The sequence below is a fragment of the Pimephales promelas genome, chromosome 16, assembly GCF_988280905.1.
Source record: "Pimephales promelas chromosome 16, fPimPro1.hap1.1, whole genome shotgun sequence".
NCBI classification, from domain to species: Eukaryota; Metazoa; Chordata; class Actinopteri; order Cypriniformes; family Leuciscidae; genus Pimephales; species Pimephales promelas.
In genome coordinates, this window is record NC_142784.1 from 27389516 (window position 1) to 27397389 (window position 7874).

Below are 7874 nucleotides of genomic sequence, written 5' to 3' on the forward strand. Positions count from 1 at the left end.
CACTCATAAAATAAAAATAAAAACAATTGTGAATTCATTTATTAAATTGTAACTATATCTCAGTTGCAACTTTATTTCCCGTATGTAATTGTAACTATATCTTACAATGTGACATAATTTCAATGTTACATAATATCTCACAGTGTTCTCGTAATAATGACTTAACATCTCACAGTGTGACTATTTCTCGTTTTTGCAACTTTGCAACTTTATTTCTCGTATTTTGACCTTATATCTCAAAATGTAACTAAATGTGACTCAAAAAACAATATTACTTAATATCTTAACAGGGTTGAAACCTAATTTCTCTTAATTGTGACTCATATCTCCAAGTTGGGTAATTGTGGCTTTATATCACAATGAGTTTATGTCTCACTTGTTTAATGAAATGAAATGTAACGTGATATAAAATGTACGGTTATTTACTCTGAAACGAGAAATAGATATCCGTCCAAAACTTATATAACCTAAGTCAAAACATTCAGTTCATTCAACTAATGTTGTCAAAATCACTGACACACAAAGACTAGATGAGCTCTACCTAGAAACTTGTAGTGCTTCATACCCGTTTCAGTGATACTTTGCTCTGTGTGCTCAGCCACATGTGATAGCTTATCGTATTCACAGCGTAATCATGCATGTGACTGTTTGCCTGTGACGGCGGAGTGCAAATACATCTCTCTGAGAGAAAGCACACCGGCCTACCCCTGTGCAAACGCTAAGCTAAGTGTCAGATTTAGCGTTGGAGTTGCGTGCTGTGCTAAGCCCAAGAGTGCTGCTGTGCAGTCCAACGGATCACACTTCAAACGGCCCTTGTGGTTTGAGTTTTCACCAGAACATCCCCGGCTCCATGAATGGGACCCTTTCTCAAGGCCGGACTTGACTCGTCGGCTAGAGCAGGACGCAGGTGGTGTGTGAACTGTGTTCTTATACCTGAGGAAATCCTCCATAAACCTGCCTTCAACTGACTCTGCTTTAAAAGCCACCAGTATTACCGCACCATCTCAATGACAGAGTTTCGTGAGAGCTGTAGGCTCTAGGGTCAACTCATAAGTGTGGGTTTCGTTATTGCTGGACTCTCTGTAACTTGTTAGGCCTGAAATGAATCACCCCTGACTGGATAAGTGTGTCTGTGGATATGTTTAATTGGCTCCATATGGAAATGCTCTTTTTTCATCTGTGATTTATGTACATCTGAGTCATTCCCTATGAACAAATCTAAGGAATTGCTTTCAATTTCAAAGGGTCCTTTGAGTGTCAAGGGTTGATCGGAATTTGTTTAAAACAATACATTGGTTTTCACCCCGCTTTAAAAAACAAAAAAAACAAAAAAACAGATGGCCTAAAAAATGGCTGATCTCAGCTTGTTTAATTGGTCTCCCAAGCTGGTCTTAGCTGGTTTAATCTGGCCTCCCAGTTAGACCTAAGTAAACCACTAAACCAACAGGCCTGTTTAAAGATATTTTTGGTACAATCAAAGACTTTCAGATTCTTTATTTCAGATCTTATCTTTATTTTATATATTGTACACGACCTTATGATATATTATTTATATTGTTTTATTTATTTTAGACGGAGATTCTACTGACTGTTGTTTCTCAATACAGAACTAATGTTTTTCATATGACTGAGGGTGATTCATGTTTTCTGATGGAGGATTTTTGGTAACATATGTTGGGTGAAATCACCTTTACGATCAGAGGGCTTGCATGACAGTTTTGACAGTACGATGAATCATGCCTTGAAATGAACAAGAGCTTTGAACATATAGAAACAAAATGATTTAGTTAATATTTCATTTAAAATTAAAATATATATATATATATTTTTTTTTTCGTTTTCATTTCTAGCTTTTACTTGGTCCACACCATTCCAGTTTAGCACTTTGGGTGTGCCTTTTATTGCGTAAGAGTGTTTCTAATTCAAATGTACCTGTGTGTATAACATACAACAGGTGCAACCAGTTTCATTGCCAAGCAAGGAAGTCAGCACTTCAGGAAACGTCCTACTTTCATTTAGTTTCCATTATCAATGTGTTATGGAGTGTCACATGTGTGACTCAAAGACACTCTGTTGGATATTCTGTTGAAATTTTCCACTTTGACCAAATGTCTTGAATTAAGACACTAATGAATAAAATGTTGGCAACATGTGGTCTAACCTTAGTGCTTTAAATCCCTCTTTCCATGAGCTCAGCACCTTTATTTATCATCTCATAATGACGCGGGAGTTTGTTAAGTTTGGTCATTGGCCACAGGAGGGATAAAGTGGAAAAGCTTTTATAGGTTACTGAAATAGGAATCCTGAACACGTTTACATTAAGAACATGCAGAAAACTCGAAGTTGACAAATGTCCTGTTTTTTTAATTTTATTTCATTTTGGCAGTTATCACTGTTGATGTATGAGTTTTGGCAGGGTGAGATGGTTGGTCACATGTTTGAGTTCCAATTGTTTCCAATCATGTTTGTTCCCTTTCATGAATATACATATATATATATATATATACACACACACACACACACATATATACACACACACACATATATATATATACACACACACACACACACACACACACATATATATATATATATATATATATATATATATATATATATGATGTTTTTAGGGTGACCACCTGCTAATAAGCCCAAGGGGGGACAAGGGGGACAATACACTGCTTGCAGACTCACTGATAGTGGTTTACCCATTTCTAGCACATACAACCTTACATGGCATATTAATAATGCCCTATTACCTAAACATGTGTAATTGCTGATGTATGCCCATGAATAGCATTAAATTTAAATAAAATATTCATAATAGTTAATTCATAATAGTACATAGTTATTTTTTTCCATATGTTGCAAGCTTCTTCTTCTTTTATTATTATTATTATTATTATTATTCCTACAGCCCATATACAACCACAGACAACAATTATTTTATTAACAGGCAAAGTTGCGGTTGATAACAAAACCGGGCAAACCGGTGCGACACTGGTGTCTTGTGTTGCCAGATTGGGTGTTTTTTCGCTACATATTAAGGGCTGTTTACATTGAGTTTTACCTGGGATCTGGCACCCTATTGTACGAAGTTAAACTGAGAGAGCGTGCGTTCACAGACACCAGAATGAACGATTTCACAGTAATGTTCATCAGGCAGCAGTAATACAGTACGTTCAGTTCATGTTCACCCAAAATATGAACAAGTTCATGATCAACTATCGTTCATTGAATGCATTCAGGCACAACACATCTTTTTTTTTTTAGCAAGCATTGATTATGCATGACACGATTTCAATTTGCGGGATGCATGAATTGGGCTTCAAACGCTGTGTGCACAAGCGCTACGCGGGACGGGTGGTCACCCTAGATGTTTTATTATCAAAGTTTGGGAGGAGCACGTTCAGTTAATTAACACGAGTGGAGTGCACTCAGCAATCAATGATAAGAAGTGTATATATAGATTCAGCAATCTCACCTTACTCCATCGATAGTTTAGCAGCATCCCTTCACCGCCCCTTCTCTACCCTTCCAGTTCTAAACACTTACATGGGGGGGAGTACTCTGGGTTCGGGCCAAACTCCGAGCTCGGAGCCCTCTCCCCAGACAGCACGCCAAATATGCATTAAATCTTATCCACTCTAATTATATACAGTATAAGTGTGAACTTGTGAAATATATATTAGTAAAGCCGCCCCACTCTGTTTCATTTCATTAATGGGAATATATATATATGCATATGAATGTAGTTGTTTGGACATCAAATATGAGATTTATATACACATAGCGCCTAGTTTATTTTCCCTAAAACAATTTTAATGAAAAATTGAGTTGATGACAAACAAATTGACTCAATAGTCCACATACACAATCAAACTTACCAATGCCACCACCATCGCCATTTACTGAAGATTTAAGTTAAAGGGATACTCCACTTTTTTGGAAATAGGCTCATTTTACAACTCCCCCAGAGTTAAACAGTTGATTTTTACCATTTTCGAATCCATTCAGCCGATTTTCTGATATTTAAAAGAATATACTATGGAAGTCAATGAGACCAGAAACTGTCTGTTTACTGATATTCTTCTAAATATCAGAAAATCGGCTGAATGGATTTGAAAACGGTTAAACCCAACTGTTTAACTCTGGGGGAGTTGTAAAATGAGCCTATTTCCAAAAAAAGTGGAGTATCCCTTTAAATTGTGCAATTTCTGCACCAATAGTGTCAACAAATCACTAATAATATGTGTTTAGGAATCTTTAATGGGTGTACAAAAAATGCATTGAAGCCACAATTCTTGAGATAAACACAATTCTGCTTAATTTGATATCATCAGCATTCATCATGAATAAATCAAGAATATTCAGTGCATCTTACTACAAAAAAAGTACACATTTGTGTTGGGCGATAAAAATAAATGACATGTCACCAGCAGCCTATAGGCCTGTGGTGATGTTTTGATAGTGGCTGGCTGGCAGGTGGGGTCAGTCGACTGTGCCCTCTGGCTAGGGCTGATCGTGTTGACTCATGTGGAGATGAGTCAGAGTCCTGGTTAGCACAGTGCATACTGACTCACTCAGCAGCTAAAGGAATGAATTTAACGCAGACCGCAGCTGCTCAATCCACATCAGCACATGGCTTCGGGAGAATCCCCCTCCACATAACCCAATCAACTAAAGGACATTCCAAACGACTGCCTAATCCAACCTGTTTAATCTTACTGTTATGCTTTTTTCATTGCCATGCCTTCTTTAATTAGCCCTGATGTTTGGATGGTGAGCAAGCCACTGGAAATCTAATCTTTGTTCTTCAAGTTAAAGAAGAACTGTGTACTTTCTGCACTTTCACTTCCCGACAAGTGGTTTTTAATACTAGTGCAGCAACATTAAGAGAAAATTATGCAAATGTGGTGTGTAACCAATGCTATCTGTGCATTTTATTATTCTCGTGCTGCCCATAATGAGCACGATGGGAAATGTAGTCTTCTTCAATAGCAGAAAATGTTACAAAAAATGCATTCAGACACTGTACAGTCAATGTTCGTAATTACAACATCAATGATGTTACTAACAATTCCAATTAGCTTCATATCAAGTTCAGATGAAGTGTTTATTAAGTTCAATTCAAGACATTGCTAGTCATGTGATCCAAGAAGGACCACCCACCTAATGTTGAATAAATCAACAATATAGGCCACACAATGAAGTTCTTATCTCATGTGAATCATCATTCTTGTCTAAAGTATTAATCATTTCTTTAGTTGTGAGTGGTATATGGATTTTTATAGTAGGATGTGTCCAAATACATTTAGGGGATATTGTAGGTGTTTTAGGACTTACATGCCAAATGGTTTTTGTTAAAGGGTTAGTTCACCCAAAAATGAAAATTAAGTCATTAATTACTCACCCCCATGCTGTTCCAACCCCGTAAGACCTTCGTTCATCTTCGGAACACAAATAAAGATATTTTTGATTGAATCTGAGAGCTAGATCAGTCCTAGATAGACTGCCTAAGGGACTGCCTCTTGACGGCCCATAAAGTCATTAAAGAAAAGGTTTAAATATTCCATGTGCCTACAGCGGCTCAATTATAAGTTTATCAAGCGACGAGACTACTTTTTGTGCGAAAAAAACATAAATAACGACTTTATTCCACTATTCCATTACTTCCTTATGGGTGCATGCGCGAGAACTGAGACGAGGACGTTCTCATTCGTCTACTTCTTGTTACCGGCTGCTCACCGCTTAGGAGTTTTACCGCCCCCTACCATATAAGATGATGTGCTGATATAGCTGGAAGCGCAAAACTTTCTGTTTACAAGCAGAGGAAGATGCGCGCTGTACATACGCTTTTCAATTTCTGTATTTTCCGCACTATAAGGTGCACTTAAAAGCCTTTAATCTTCTCAAAAAACGACAGTGTTCCTTATAATCCGGAGCACCTTATATATCGATCATCATCTTATACGGTAGGTGGCGGTAAAACTCCTAAGCGGTGAGCAACCGGTAACAAGAAGTAGACGAATGAGAACGTCCTCGTCTCAGTTCTCGCGCATGCGCCCATAAGGAAGTAATGGAATAGTCGAATAAAGTCGTTATTTCTGTTTTTTTCCGCACAAAAAGTAGTCTCGTCGCTTGATAAACTTATAATTGAGCCGCTGTAGGCACATGGAATATTTAAACCTTTTCTATAGTGACTTTATGGGCCGTCAAGAGCCAGTCCCTTAGGCAGTCTATGTAGGACTGATCCAGCTCTCAGATTCAATCAAAAATATCTTCATTTGTGTTCCGAAGATGAACGAAGGTCTTACGGGGTTGGTACAGCATGGGGGTGAGTAATTAATGACTTAATTTTCATTTTTGGGTGAACTAACCCTTTAAAGACTATTTTGAGAGCTACACTTCATGTGCACTTGCGGTCTTGTGGACTTACAATGGCCACTGCGTGCTCATGTTTGTTAAGTCAACAAGACCGTAGGGTGTCCCATTTGTCATTTAAGGATTCAGAATGGCGCTTGTGAGCGATGCACACTTTTGCCGTAAGCCTGTAAGCTCCATAATAGACCTCTGCCAGACAGCCAAAGCGCCAATACGTCACGAAAGTGTGGACTCGGAGGAAGATCGCAAAGGCTCAGGGGAAGGGAACAGGGCCTTCATAGACTTTTGCTAGTTAACTTAGAAGGAGGGACACAATCCCCCTCAAAATTGTGAGTTTTTTTCTTGATTTCTGTTGATTATCTTTTATTATTCCAAGTTTGCTTTTTATCTTATATCTTCTTTGCAGATTAGGCTAAATCATTTGAAAAGTGAGTGTATAGGAGATAGCTGAGTCTCTCAGACCACAATGAGCAAGTCATTGTGAAAGTCCAGTTGTGGTGTCTGGAATTCAGCGGAGCTTGTGTTTCTCATTTCTTTCACAGTCTATCATCTGGAATCTCTTTTCATTTGTCAGTGAAATATAGCTGGGCGGTGTTGGTCACAGCCTGTTAGTGTGCATGAGGATGAGATGGAGGAGGATATGGACAAATGGATTACATTTACAATGCCAGTCACTGCCCAAAGCATTTTACACACTGCTTAGCATGAGTAATGGGCATTTTGGGGAAACTATGTAAATCTCCAGTCATCTGCCTCTGGGGTGGACTGATAGTGCTATAGAAAGATTAGATATGCGGTGGATTTGCTATTCTTTTTAAACCATTTTGTTGGTGACGGACCGGTGCAATAGAGTGTTTTCAACAGCTTTTCCCAAACAATAATGGATCTTCTGAATAGCTGACGCTGAATTCCGCTATATTTTTTTATTTTTTATTTCACCAGTTGGAACGTCTTAGATTAATGATTGGTTTCATGCATTATTTGTTGTTAGTTTAGCTGGTTTTTACAGCTGCATTTTTACTCTGCTCACCATCTTCGGTCTGAATTCAGAGGCCTGCTTTGTAGTGGATAAAAAAAAAAAATCTAATGGTATAAAATGTGTGAGCAGTGGCACACCAGCTGATTTTCCATGTGTAAGCACATGATTGCGCAACAGGATGTAGGATTTCAGTGCATGGGAACATATTGTTCCAGAGGTCCACACAGTCTCCCAATAATTTCCAAAGAAGTCAAACCTGCATTCTGTGCATTTCCATGGAAAATGTTTGTGTTAGGACCAAATCAAATTTGGTAGTTAGAGCAAACTGCAGATTTAAGAAGAAATTCCAAGGAAGTAAAAAGCTAGGAAGTAAAAAGCTAGTTAAAGGAAGGGAGGTGGAGAATTTACCAGTAAGAACATAAACACATCCGGAGCTGTAGATTCCAGATCATGTTGCAGTTTGGTGTCTTTAGATGATATCTGAGTTTGAAAACCACTCTGGCCAGTTTCG